Genomic DNA, 12,575 nt, shown 5'->3' with positions numbered 1-12,575 from the left:
CTTGGAACCACTGAGACATAATCTATGACAAGTACACTCTGAGTCCTGAACGTGCTGGTAATATGTCTTAAGTGGCTGAAACGGTCGCAGAAATTATATGATCTGATATCTGCTTGGAGAATGGCATTCTGTCGTAAACTCCAAAGCGCGTTCCCGTTCAGCTCATTTGCATACAAAACACCGCCTCCATAGCTCCTTATAAGGCAACTGGTGACGCAGCTGTGTGAAATTGAATGGCGGAAGTGCTTTGCGAGCCGTGTGATTACGAAACCTAGCGTCAGTCAGTGCCAATCAGAGAGCGTCTCCGAGAAATGCGGCTAGGTTTCGTAATCACGCTTGCGCCCATCAAAACTAGATTAGATTAATGTATTGGCATCATATACAGCTCGCGGTACACACCTGCCGCAGCGCGCACGCACACACAGACACACGCGTGCGCGCGCATGAATGAATGAATGACATATAATATATATAGCCTACGGCGGGCGTAATGAATGAACGCAGTATGGCTTATTATTCCACATCATTTCATGACGTCATTTCAGTGTTGGTGTATAGGCTATATAGTGTATTTCAATATAAGTTTAATTGATTAATGATATATTCGAAGGAATGCAGGTTTATAGCTATATCAACCCCCTCCAATGTACAGTAAATGACCAAGTATGGTTTTGTCAATATTCCAATGTACAGTTTTGCTTGTACAGTGTAAGTCTATCCCCCACCCACCCCTACCCAACCTCCTCCAACAGTTTCTACGTCAAATGTACTCTCTTTTCTGGACTCTTTTTGTATCACAAACAGTACTGTATTTGCAAATCTGGTATGTCATAAATGTATAGATGTAGCAGTACTGTCTATCTGTGTCATGTGTGTCATATAATGTTATGATGAATTGAAAATGGGGGACCCTGATGTAAACAAGACGAAATTCTTTCTCTGGTCTGCATCCCCTTATGTAATTGAGCTGTACTGTACTGTACCCATTCTGCAATCTGTTAATAAAGTTTTCAATCAATCAAACAAAGGTCTGTCCCATTGTATACCAATCAATGGGATACATTGCATGTTGACCTGCATTCTTTCAAATGTATATAATTAATCATTAAAACAGATGTGTAACAAATAAGAAATACAAATTCCACAGAAGGCATTAAATTATTATTATTTTCAATCATTTCACAAGAATTGCATAATTGTGTTTGAATATCTGAGTAATTATTTGTCCAAAATAGCTGGTTCAGATATGGTTAATCCAGCTGCCCTGTGATCAGATGAATCCATATTATTTATTTTTCCGACATCAAATTCGTAATTTCTTATCGTACAAATATTGTCATATTTATTTTAATTATGATTAAGTAATTAATTCCAAGGAGGCCTGTAGCGTTGACGTGAAGGAATCACTATGAGAACACAGTCTGTCAAGTTATAATAACATTTTAAATTAGTCAATCAATCATGAGATTTGATCGTGGGCTGAGAGCATATTTAAGTGTGCTCTTCAGCACTCTTAGATCTGCTCTCAAATAAGATCTCAGGAAAATTTGAGGACTCCCACTCCCAGCCCTAATATGTCTTAAATAGGCCAAAATCTGGCGAAATATTTTGTCGTAACGTTCGAGAATGAGATCCACTGACTTCAGATCAGCACTTCTACTTTGGGAAGCTGTGTGAGTGTGGGCCCAGATCTCATAACACTGACTCCAGATCAGCACTTCTACTTTGGGAAGCTGTGTGAGTGTGGGCCCAGATCTCATAACACTGACTCCAGATCAGCACTTCTACTTTGGGAAGCTGTGTGAGTGTGGGCCCAGATCTCATAACACTGGGAGGACAAGGTCAGGCCTGGCACCACCTTCTCTGTCAGGGGCCACTGCCTGGCCTGCTGTTGTGTCATCAGCATAACCTCATCAGTCCATATTTGCATTTTACTTATTATCTTTATTGGTAAAAAATATTGTGTGAGACAAGACAATACTTATTTGTTCAGGGTGACTTTTATAAATGAAATTAAAAAAAACTTTACAAGGAAATGTCAGTCTTAGATAAAAGTACAGTACATCAGCAGATGTATTGGTAATTGGAAATGTAAAGTCCCAAATCAAAATGATTCAAAATTGGTATCTGACGTGACTCTATTTGCGCCGCCCCTGTGCCTCAAATAGATCCGCTATCAGCTCTATCTTCAATCTTTCAAAATGTTCAGTTGCTATCGCTATCAGCTCTATCTTTAATCTTTCAAAATGTTCAGTTGCTATTGCATGCAGACCCGGCGCCATGGGCGGGCATTGGGGGGCCTGGCCCGCCCACTGAGTCAGCTGTGCCCACCCTGAGAAAAAAAAAAAAACATTTTTTTTTTTTTTTTTTTTTGTCAATCAAAGTAGACTATCCAAATGCTTAGCCCTAGTGGGCACTGATGTCAACAACAACACTACTGAAGCTAGCACGGCACTCTGTGAGAATTCGTTTTCTACCCTCAAGAACTCTTTACAGAACATCGCCTTAGTATGCTTCATCGACGCAAGGCCAATTTAATTCAGTTGGCATTTGAGAAGGACTTAACAAAAAAATTCAGGAATGAGTGGAGGGGCAGTGTTTTAAGAAGATTTCACTCTGTCCCCAAACGCCGCTTGCCGCTCTACTAATGATGGTGAGTAGCCTGTGGAGGAATTTTGTTTGCTTTTTTATGCACTTTATTTTTGTCAGTTCAGTTCAGTTTGTCAGTGAATTCAGAAGTGTTGAATAAATGGAGACTTTTCAAAGATATAGAATAGAATAGAAATGTATTATTCTGAGGGAAATTTGACACTCCAAATCACTCAACATTAAACATTTAGACAGAACAAGTCACGAATAAGAATAACAAAACAAATGGCCTAAGAATAGAATAAAATGAAATAGAATAAAAATAGAATAAAAGATACAGTAAATAAATACAGTAAAAATATACTGAAGTCTACAGTAGGTGTAATATTGCACAGTGCTGTTTAAAAAGTAAGAGTCCAGGAAGATGGTAACTGTCACTCTGTGCTCAGTGATGCAGTGAGGCACAGTGATGCATTGTATAGTCTGATGGCTGTTGGAATGAAAGACTTCCTGTGCCGTTCAGTGCTGCATTTAGGTAGTGTGAGCCTATAACAATACATGCTCCTCCTGTCAGCCAAGTCTGTGTATAGTGAGTGGGAGGGGTTTTCCCTGATGGCCTGGAGCTTAGCAAGGCTCCTCCTCTCCGCCACCCTCGCTAGAGTCCAGCTCCACCCTAACCACGCTATTGGCCTTCCTGACCATCTTATCCAGCCTGTTTGTGTCCCCTGCTCTCAGTCCGCTGCCCCAGCAGGTCTGTTATATATATCCGTTCAGTCTGTTTTTGTATAAGTGAATGTTCTTAATGATTAATGAAATCAGCAATGAACCGGAGATGTGCTTATTTTTACTAGTTACGACTTTACAGTTTTGGCCGATCAAGACCAAACTGACCTAATAATTGACTATGAGGGAGGAACCCCTAATGGCTGTACAGCATTTCAGATTACAACACTCATGATGAGTCAATACAAGCATATAATCAGACATTTTATTGACTAGATACAAATAGGAGGTACAGAAACTTCGTATTTAACACTTTGGTTGCCTAAGGTTAAATTCATGATATACCATAGATTGCCAGCGCTATTTGTCTATGGAGAAAGTCCCCTTCTTTGCAGGGCTATAACTTTTTAAATTCTATTGCTACATTGCCATTATTAGGGCCCATTCAAAGTCCTATATGTATTGTTCATTGTGTAGCAACGTTAAACTTTTTCATTCACATATTCATAGTAAAGTATGGTCTAATGTATAAGTATGTTTTCATCTCTTTCTGCAGCTTTCTCCAGAACGTGATCTATAGCCCCAAATGCATTATATTGATGATGCAATACAGTTTTATGGCAATCAGCGCGATATAAAAAATTACAACTAGACGTACTTCTAGAAGTTACTACACGTCATCTGATGTTGACCGGATGGGCTATAGGGGCCGTTTATAATTCCGTGGGCAGCGTTATACCAATCATCTAATGTGGGTCAAATGTTGATAATAGCAGTTAGTATCGAAGACGGTAACGTTACACGCTGAAACTCACCCCAGTCTCCGCGCGCCATTGGGCGATCATCGTAGAGTTGAAATCTTATCATTATGGGATGTAAATTTACCCGGTCCATCTCCAGCTTGTATAATGGTATATACGTCCAAATCATGTTGTTTATCGAGTTATTGGCAATCGATCACTGTGTAGCGTGACGAGCCAGAGTCGCGGGACCTATAGCGAGCACCCGGAAGTACTACGGACGTAGCACAACCTCTATGCCACTTCCTGTTAAAGCGATTGCGCCGATCGGCCACCAGATGGCGCTCCTGAACCGCCAGAGAGCTCAGTGGGTCCTGCTGGTGGATCTCAGGCCAGCGGAGGGGACATATGAATCCGATCGCAGATTTTTGAAATATTGATATAAGGACGCTGTACAGCGTCCCCCGGCAACTTGAGCATGGCCAGCAATGACGTCAAAACACGTTTCATGGCAGTCAAAGTGTTAATATGAATGAAGATGGTCACAAAAGAAAAACAAGTCGACTCAATAACATCAACTGTTCACTGTTGACAAGATGTTATTAATAATTTATTTGTAGCACCTTTCATACAAGAATTGCAGCTCAAAGTGCTTTACAGCAGCAAAAAGACAGGCACAAAATTAGCACATAAAGTGCAGACAGTTTTTCACATTAGGATCCAACATCCCAATAGGCCACCTTGTTTATGATTTCATTATATTGCAGTTTTAAAATAGACAATAATAAAAAAGAGTAAAATAGAATACAGTAAAATAGTACAATAGTGCAGAGCAATGACAGGGTGCTAAATTAATGTGTGCACCGCAGAATTGGATAGGATGGGTCTTTCCTACAGTACCATGGTAATCTCCCTTCATCCACTAGATTAGAAGATGGCTGCTATAGAACTTTGATAATACTGTCATTAAATGAACATTGTTTTACTTGTGGACTGTGCATGAGACTGAGACAGGTGGAATGTTTAACACAGCCGTCACTAGAATAATGAGCCATGCTGCGGAACGATTCCCTTGCCAACGCAGTCTCGTGCACTGACTTCCGTGACGACATCAACAAGCGTACATGTTTTATGGTGTACCGGCCATATGAGCATTCATAAATGGTGATTTGGATGGAAATGGCTGTTCTATCAATTCAAGCTCTGTGCTCAAAGCAGATGGCCTATGAGTAGGGCTAGACCAATATCTAAGATGTGTGGCCCAGATAAATCAAATCAAATCAAATTTATTTATAAGGCCCGACAACACACGTTAATGTCCCCATGGGCCGTACAGGTCTTCTTTAAACAAGTCAAGAAGAAAACATAACAATAAGTCAAGAACAGAACAAGAACACCATAAGGTCCAAAAAAATTAAGATAAATGCAAATAAATGAAAGAATGCAAGCACTCCCAGACATACCCCACGCGAAGGTAAGGAAAAACTCACTAAAACCTAACAATAGGGAAAAATGCTCCAAAGGCAGTGTGGAGGAGAGAAACCTTAGAAGGGCCATTCAAGGGGGGATCTCCCTTCTTAGATGTCGGTGATGTGTTGCAGACTTACAGTTGGTAAGCATGCACTCAAGTGTGAAGTGAAACACAGATGAGTGCATGCAATCAGACCAGGCTGCAGAAACAAATTAGTGGGGGGGCATAAAATGTTCTCGGGGGGGCACAATGGTTTTTCAACACAGGTTCGCTTTTATACGTTTCAGCTGGGACAACGGCGCTGTGGCTTGCTTGGCGTTGCCCACGGTGCTGAACTAAACAGCAGAGAGGCAATTGAAAAATGTCTCTATCTTAGCACTTTGAGTGCCATTCAGCTCCATGGTGTATGTATCTGGATGGATACATAGCACACCGTTTTTTTTTTTTATTATTTTGGTTACTGGACAATAATCCTTGTGGCCTATAGTGTGTATAGTATAATTGTAGTGATTTTGTGTGTGTTCCACCTATGGCGAGTGGTTAATGTAACTGTGACACCCAGGCTAATGCTAACTGACTAACCCCTGCTGTGCAAGTAGTGAGAGTGATATCGTAGCGGAGCCAGAGAGCCTCCCGACACCTCTAAACCAGAAGAGCCATTGGGCGCCAACATTTCCCATTGTTTCTGTGCTTGCATTACTGTATACAATTTGTCAATAAAGATTCTTACTTTTTTGCACCGGTTGTGTCTGTCCACTCTGTCTGGGAACATACCGCCCACTTTTTACGTCCAGCTTGGCTTAGCTCAAAACACACCAGCCAATCCATATGGGAAAGATCTAGCCTGAAGCCTCCCCCAATTAGTCCAAGTTCCCCACTCAGCAGTCCCATGTTAACCTAATCACAGTCAATGTCACTGGTTTGCACACAACCTGGGGCAAAGAAAATGGAAATTAACTTTTCCTTTGGTCATTACACTACATAAATAAATAAAATAAGTAAATAACACCACAGGAAAAACAGGAGGTATCATTCTTAAACATATATTTTTAAAAGAAGAACAATGCTCTCTACTCATGGGGGTGGGGGGGTGTTAGTAGAACAGGTCCAGTTCTTCCAGATGAAGGGGGCCGGGGGGTTCTGTTTGTTAAGAAGCCTAATAGCAGAGGGGATGAAACTCTTGTTTGTTTTGAGTGTTTGTTTTGAATAGAGAGGCAGCATATCTTCTACCAGAGGGCAGGATGAAGGCAGGTGCTGAGGTTATGTTGAGTCTTTTTGTTTTGAATACAGGGACAGCATATCTTCTACCAGAGGGCAGGATGAAGGTGTAACAGAGTTGATTGTGATTTCACTTGTCAAGGTAACTAAGACCCAATGTAATGGTGTTTAATTGTTCTATAGATTCTTATTGGTTGGTGGGCGTTTCCTTGTGAGCTAAGTATCCACGTTACAGTGGTATCATTAGTTACACAAGGAATGATTCTGTGGTAGGTTCACATACACCCAGAATTGAGAACATATTATTCCTAAATGTTTAACTCTCACTACTAGTTGGAATTATTAATGTAGGCATGTTGAAATTAAACTATAAAATGTAGCGACCGTATGGTAAATGTTTTAAAATAATAATTTAGTGAGATTGTGTCGAAAATGTATATAACTACTTTAACTAGCTAACATGCTAGTAAGCAAATTATTCCTAATCCTTCTGTAGTGATCGGTGTTTGGGTGTATGAGGAGCCGACTACCTGACTGACCAGGATATTTTGTGTCTGTTGCCCAGTTCACAGAATAAATCACCCAAGACAGAGAAGCAAGTGTCTGTATTTTAATTAAAATTACACAACGCAAGTAAAAGTTGGTTATAATGGTCGGTGCTCGGGTGCTGTGACCGTGCTTCTGGAATCATGATGAATTGAAAATGGAGGACCCTGATGTAAACAAGACAACCGTCTTTTTCTGGTCTTCATCCTCTTAGTAGTTGTTTGTATTGAGCTGTAGTGTATTGTACTCATTCTGCAATCTGTAATAAAGTTTTCAATCAATCATCGAGTGAGGGATTCGCCGCGTTCCAGAACTTTTCTACTGGTGTTGCAGCTGAGTAAGTCCGTTTGACTCGCGCTATGAACAATCACTAGTTTCTCTTCCCTATTTTTAGCATGCAGCAACAATTAGATTTTAAATCTGTTTGAAGAGTATGTGCAGCTTGGTCAAAATAAATTCCACAGGAGCCTCACACCACCTGACTGGAAAGGGAAACCATGGGGAATCACATTCTCAGACGGAAGTGACAAAACCTATGGAGCTGTGATGTATTTGAGGTGGAAAACGACAACAGGAGTTGAAGTCCGATTTGTGGAATCAAAAGCCAAGCTGACGCCACTCGATCAAAAGGGAGAAGCAAAGTTCAGCAGCTTGTCCAGACTGGTCTGGATCATTGCCTGGGTGTGGCGAGCTGCCAAGAAGTGGCTGGAGAAAAAAGGCCAAGCCAAAGACTAATCAAAGTGGGAGGCAATGTCACTCATGGAAAGGTGCAAGAAAACCATGCTGGCAACTTTCCAGACACTACACTAAGCAGAGTGCCAGTGTACAAAGATGTGGACTCTGGACCCCTAGCTTCTGGAGGCAGGATTCAGATGTTCAATGAAGGCAAGAGTGCAGTGTGAAACGTCACGGTGGGAGATGATGCCTTGAGAGGTCAATACAAGTTGTAAAAGTATAAACGCTTACAGGAAAGGCATCGTAAGAGATGTATATGTAAGGTCCTTCCCCAGCTATCCTGTACACATCGGAAAGCCAAAGAAAGGAGGGGGCACAGAAACTAACAGTAAAGGAACCGATAAGCTCTTGATTAAGATCCCAGCCACCATTCTTCACAGGGATGTCAGACGTCTGGTTATCATACTTCCTACTGAAGAACATCGAAATGCTTAAAGAACTGGTATGACCTCCTTGGGTTCAGTAACCAGGAGCTCAAGTGGGAGGTGTTAAGACAATGTCTACATTTATGTTTGTTTTATATTATATATTATTTATATTATATATATACAATGTGGGAATGGTTAATTTTTCCTAATACATTCTAAGGGGTATGATTTATGACAAGATGGCCACCAACCCTGAGCTGCTGTGATGGGAGTTGATTGCTGCAGGGGGTAATGCCATCTTGGAGTGGAGAGGCAGAGAGAAAAATGTTCTGTGCAGGGGAAGGATTGGGCTCCTTCAGTGGGTAAAAAAAATTCCCATTTAGACCAGTAAAAGAGGGTTCAGTGAGGGAATCATTCCAGAGACGCCATTGGTATGGTATGTATGTTTGTAGTTGTGTAATTGTCCATTTAAATCACTATAATTTGTACCTGTGGAGGGCTGGGTAGGTGGCAATTTTGTGGGAATCATTCCAATTAATGAATACGGTCAAGTAACTTGTCAGCAAACTTGTGCTGTAGGAACCAACACACGGGCATCGATCACGAGGACGTCCCACATTAACCTACGTGGACGTACTCAGGAGAGATGCAGGAACAGAATGCACCGGCGAGCTAGCCAGATGCATGGAGAATCGGGATGACTGGAAGCACCGATGGAGGGTCCGTCCGAGGACAACCTAGATGATGATGAAGTGACTCACGTACCATACTGCTCCTTTCCATTGGTCCATCACGTACCTAGTTAGTTTCACCGCAGCTCCTCTCTCCACCATTTCGTGGATTTGCCTGGTATAGGCGACCTTCCATGAGGGGTCTTTCTCGAGGCGCTTCTCCGTCCTGAGGAAGGTTGACTCCACAGCTCGGCGGTTGTTAGGGAGTGATGCTGGTTGTTCCTTCCAGGGGTACTTTGCATCCCAGTGGGAGTCCCCACAGTGCAAGTCTTTCTCCTTGAAGGTCAAGCCAGCCTTGATGGTCTCTAGCTCCCTCTCGTCAGCCAGTGTCATCTCCTTTCCTCCAGGCGGACAGTTACCGCAGCGACACCCTCCACAGACGGGGTCACAGGCTGCTCCTATGCTGTCCCATTTCAGCCAGTCGAAGACTTCCTTGTTGCTTGCGGCGGTTACTTCTTCTTTTATGCTTTTCCTCATGGTTAAGTCCACTGTGAGGTGTTTGCATTCTCTCACGGCTGTCGTTCCCATGGAGCGTGCGAAGTGGGTCAATTAATGACGCGTGGTCATTTTGACCTCTTCAAAGAGGTCCGGATGCGCACCACTCACAGTTTTGCCCAGTGGGCCGTCCCATAGCACCAGATCACCGGCTCTCTCCATTCTTTGTGGGGCCAAGCGACCTTCTCGGGTGCTGATGAGCAGATCAATGGTTTCAGGCCGGGTCAATTCTCCTGGTTTGACACATGGGAAAAACAGTTCTAATTTCTTGGAGTCCACCACTCTGTCTACTTTGGTGATGTCCTCAAGGCCGTAGCAGAGCATTTCGTGGGCCCTCCATACTTTTATTGCCACCACATACCTCTTGGTATCGACTCTGACTGCCATCTTCCCAACACCGTACACGACCAGTGTGATAGGCTCGCCGGCCAGCCCGAGCCTCTTGGCGGCTCTGTGAGTGATATAGTTGGTGTCGGAGGCGAGGTCCATCAACGCTCCAACACAGTCTCCTCCTCTTGTCTAATTGTTTAATTGTATCACGTTATTGTGATATTGTAACTGGGTTTAAAATATATGAGGAGATGCGCTGTTTGATGGATTTGATGACGTGACGTGACTTGATAAATTGAATGAGCCTTTGACGTTTTTGATGAATGAATTTGAGAAAATGCATTTATCTTTTCAAGCACTGTTATCTGATGATGAACATGAGGTGTCACTGGTATAAACCAAAGGGTAATCAATTCAATACATGTATGGATTATGTCCGAAACAGATTAAAACCTGATTAATAGTGAAACTGTAGCCTATATTAGGGATGTCCGATATTATCGGCCGATATTGGCATAAAAATGTGATATCGGAAAATATCGGTATCGGTTTAAAAATAAAAAAATTATTATTATTTTTTTTACATTTATTTAACCTTTATTTACCCAGACAAGCAAGTAAGAACAAATTATTATTTTATTTATTGTCAAAGTATGCATAATGTTGTGTTAATTACACGACAAGAGATATGTAATGTTAATTACCTGAAATCATAAAAAAAATAATGCGGGGGGAAAACCCTGCATATATCGGTATCGGTTGATATCAGTATCGGAAATTAAGAGTTGGACAATATCGGTATATCGGTATCGGTAAAAAAGCCAATATCGAGCATCCCTAATTTATATAGTACATAATACCTAAGCACATACAGTACAGATATCCTCATAATATAATTCGTATCAATTAGATATACTATTTGGGCTTGTTTTTATCCTTATTCTGAAAGAGTTGAACTAATTATTTTCGCTAGCAAGATCTCATTTGATTATTCATTACATTAAGCCTACTGCCAGCAGCACATTTAAATAAATATAATCTGATTGATTGGGGTAATGAGGGACTTAAAATTAGCCTATAGATTATGCATTTAACTTGTCGGCGAGGCTATTGAGCCGTACTGTATTGTACCCATTCTGCAATCTGTTAATAAAGTTTTAAATCAATCAATCAATCAATGCCGTTAGAAAATCAGGATTTCTGCGATCGACACCTGCTGTCTTTTCAATTCAATGTCGCGCAATTATCCTGAGTATCAAGTCTGGTTTGAATTAACGAGACTAAATCAGCGTTCGAGGAACAGGGAAAGCGCGGATTCAAACATCGGGTTAATTGAATCTGGATAATGGGACTTTTGATCGACTTAGTTGAATAGGGCCCTGTTATGTTAAGCTAAGAAATCTGCTAAGAAGCATAATATTTATTATTATTTTATTTCATTGGGTTTTTAGCCGTAGTTGCACTTTTGTTGCACTTTTTGTGTTTATTTCATGTTTTTAACAGTGCATGAAAGATTGTGTATTCGTGCAATATTTAATTTTTTTTTATAAATCATAGTGGTTCAAAAATTTGGGTCCCGACTTAATGACTAAGGAAAATGTTGGGTCCCGAGGCTAGACCAGTTGAGAACCACTAGGCTAAAGCCTGGAGGTCCTCCCAGTTATCCCGCCAGCGCCAATAGGTCCTTCTGTCCCCACAGAATTTGGGTAGATTGATGGCTGCGAGCTTGATCCTTGGTCGGGCCCCCTGGTGGTCTCTGTGGTGAGCGAGACCTTCCTGCGTTGCGCCCTCATCACCTGGTGGCGTGGCGCGGTCACCTCGTGATTGAGGCATGATAGTGAGGTTGGCGCGCTGGTTAAAATGCGGTTCGCTGCCGGGTTGTCTCACCCGTGGGCGTGAACTCCCTCCGATATACTTGTGAGGCCCACTTCTTGCGGTCTCTTCTCCAAGCTGGAGATGGGTGGTGTTAGAGGCCTCCTCGTGGCTCCCGAGAGGTAAGGGAGAGTCTTTGGAAGCGCCCTCTGTTTGACTGCTGTCATGCTGAGGAGATGACGAGTGGATGTGAAGAACCGCACTTTTGTCGTCGGTGGACGGGGAAGGTTTAGCTTCGGCGGCAAGTTGCAGAACATCGTTTGCAATACCAAGTGGGCTGGCCACGTCACCGCCCCTTTCCATGTTGTGTGTCCTTTCCTCCTCCTCATCCTCATAAGCACTTCCAATGTCACCCTTTCCCCCAGGCTCTAGGAGGGTCGACCACCTGTCCAATAGTGCTGCTCTTTCCTCATCCAGGTGCCTGTACCGCTTCTCCAACTCAGCTACGTTGGGACTTGGAAGAAGGTATCTCCACTCTCTCACTATCTGTTCGAAGGCGTTGAGTCTCCTCTCCAATTTGTTCCCCTCCAACGCTCTCTTGTCTTTGGGTGCCCATTGGGTGCTGAGTCTCTTTGTCTCTTCCAAGGCCTCCTCGAATTCCACTTCAAGGGGGCCCAACTTTGGCTGAACGAAGCGGGACCATACCTCAGAGAAGATCTTCTCCAGTGCCGCTATCCTCTGCTTGCTCGCGTCTTTCTTTGCTGTGGCGTCGGCTATCACGGTAGCATGTGCGGTTCCGTCGGCCTCCTCCAATGCT

The sequence above is a fragment of the Notolepis coatsorum genome, assembly GCF_963971535.1.
Source record: "Notolepis coatsorum genome assembly, chromosome: 4".
Lineage (NCBI taxonomy): Eukaryota > Metazoa > Chordata > Actinopteri > Aulopiformes > Paralepididae > Notolepis > Notolepis coatsorum.
Note: the sequence above shows the minus strand (reverse complement) of the source record.